At 42.5% G+C, this 2500-nt stretch overlaps 1 non-coding gene across 1 annotated transcript; it reads right to left on the bottom strand.

Annotated features, from left to right (window-relative positions):
• Positions 1-923: 923 nt before the first annotated feature.
• Positions 924-1005, bottom strand: trnas-aga (transfer RNA serine (anticodon AGA)). The gene has a single exon. It is a non-coding gene; the product is annotated as a tRNA-Ser (tRNA).
• Between the last annotated feature and the right edge of the window lie 1495 nt (positions 1006-2500).

Raw genomic sequence — 2500 nt, 5'->3', positions numbered from 1 at the left:
ACCTTGTCAGCAGGATTCCAACCTGCGCAGGGACACCCCAACGGATTTCTAGCCCATCACCTTAACCACTCGACCACAACAACATGGGTGAACCACCTTTGTTAAAGTAACCATACATATTACTTGTCTTGTTATAAAAAATGACTTATTTATCACAGGATTCTAACCTGCACTGGCAGAGCCTGATGTATTTCTACTAGTTTGCCTTACCTTTGGTAAGGTGTATTCATTTCTTGTCTTCAAATGAGAGGAGTGACATCGTTGGCAGGATGTGAACCTGCGTGGAAGGAGCCCAATTGATTCCTAGTCCATCGCCTTTGTTAAAGTAATCATACATATTACTTGTTTTGTTATAAAAATTGACATATTTATCACAGGATTCTAACCTGCACTGGCAGAGCCTGATGTATTTCTACTAGTTTGCCTTACCTTTGGTAAGGTGTATTCATTTCTTGTCTTCAAATGAGAGGAGTGACATCGTTGTCAGGATGTGAACCTGCGTGGAAGGAGCCCAATGGATTCCTAGTCCATCGCCTTATCCACATGGCCACATCAACCCAGCAGAGCTGCCTTTAGTAAGTTATCCATGTATATTCATTACTTGTCTTGATATGAAAAGAGTTCCTTACTTTTCAGGTACATAACCTGCCCGGGCAGACACCAATGGGTTTCTAGTCAATTGCCTTAACCACTCAGCCACCACAACAGTAGGGATCTGTTTTTATAAAGGTATCCATGTATATGCATTGCTTGCCTTCATTTGAGGAGAGTGATGTTTTCGGACACTATTTGAACCTGGCTGTGGAGACCCCGATGGATTTCTAGCCCATGGCCTTACCCAGTCGGTGGCGAAAACCTGTGAGAACTGCGTTTGGTAAGATATCCATATTTTTTCATTACCTGTCTTCACATGAAAAGAACAACATTGTCTGCAGGATTTGAACCTGCGCGGGGAGACCCCAATGGATTTCTAGTCCATCGCCTTAACCACTCGGCCACGACAACATGGGGGAAACACTGTCATTAAGGCATCCGTGTATATTTATTACTTGTCTTGATATGAAATGAGTGACATCCTATGCAGGACTCCAGTCTGGCAGACCCAAATGGATTTCTACTACTTTGCCTTACCTCTGGTTAGGTTTATTCATTGCTTGTCTTCAATTGAATAGAGTGACCTTGTCAGCAGGATTCCAACCTGCGCAGGGACACCCCAACGGATTTCTAGCCCATCACCTTAACCACTCGACCACAACAACATGGGTGTACCACCTTTGTTAAAGTAACCATACATATTACTTGTCTTGTTATAAAAAATGACTTATTTATCACAGGATTCTAACCTGCACTGGCAGAGCCTAATGTATTTCTACTAGTTTGCCTTACCTTTGGTGAGGTGTATTCATGTCTTGTCTTCAAATGAGAGGAGTGACATCGTTGGCAGGATGTGAACCTGCGTGGAAGGAGCCCAATGGATTCCTAGTCCATCGCCTTTGTTAAAGTAATCATACATATTACTTGTTTTGTTATAAAAAATGACTTATTAATCACAGGATTCTAACCTGCACTGGCAGAGCCTGATGTATTTCTACTAGTTTGCCTTACCTTTGGTAAGGTGTATTCATGTCTTGTCTTCAAATGAGAGGAGTGACATCGTTGGCAGAATGTGAACCTGCGTGGAAGGAGCCCAATGGATTCCTAGTCCATCGCCTTTGTTAAAGTAACCATACATATTACTTGTCTTGTTAAAAAAAATGACTTATTTATCACAGGATTCTAACCTGCACTGGCAGAGCCTGATGTATTTTTACTAGTTTGCCTTACCTTTGGTAAGGTGTATTCATGTCTTGTCTTCAAATGAGAGGAGTGACATCGTTGGCAGGATGTGAACCTGCCTGGAAGGAGCCCAATGGATTCCTAGTCCATCGCCTTAACCACATGGCCACATCAACCCAGCAGAGCTGCCTGTAGTAAGTTATCCATGTATATTAATTACTTGTCTTGATATGAAAAGAGTTCCTTACTTTTCAGGTATATAACCTGCCCGGGCAGGCACCAATGGGTTTCTAGTCAATTGCCTTAACCACTCGGCCACGACAACATGGGTGAAACACTGTCATTAAGGCATCCGTGTATATTTATTACTTGTCTTGATATGAAATGAGTGACATCCTAGGCAGGACTCCAGTCTGGCAGACCCGAATGGATTTCTAGTACTTTGCCTTACCTCTGGTTAGGTTTATTCATTGCTTGTCTTCAGTTGAATAGAGTGACCTTGTCAGCAGGATTCCAACCTGCGCAGGGACACCCCAACGGATTTCTAGCCCATCACCTTAACCACTCGACCACAACAACATGGGTGAACCACCTTTGTTAAAGTAACCATACATATTACTTGTCTTGTTATAAAAAATGACTTATTTATCACAGGATTCTAACCTGCACTGGCAGAGCCTGATGTATTTCTACGAGTTTGCCTTACCTTTGGTAAGGTGTATTC

This window comes from Antennarius striatus, chromosome 4, assembly GCF_040054535.1.
Source record: "Antennarius striatus isolate MH-2024 chromosome 4, ASM4005453v1, whole genome shotgun sequence".
In the NCBI taxonomy this organism is placed as follows: Eukaryota; Metazoa; Chordata; class Actinopteri; order Lophiiformes; family Antennariidae; genus Antennarius; species Antennarius striatus.
The sequence above is the reverse complement of the archived record's forward strand: the minus strand, read 5'-3'. Positions and strand labels throughout refer to the sequence as shown.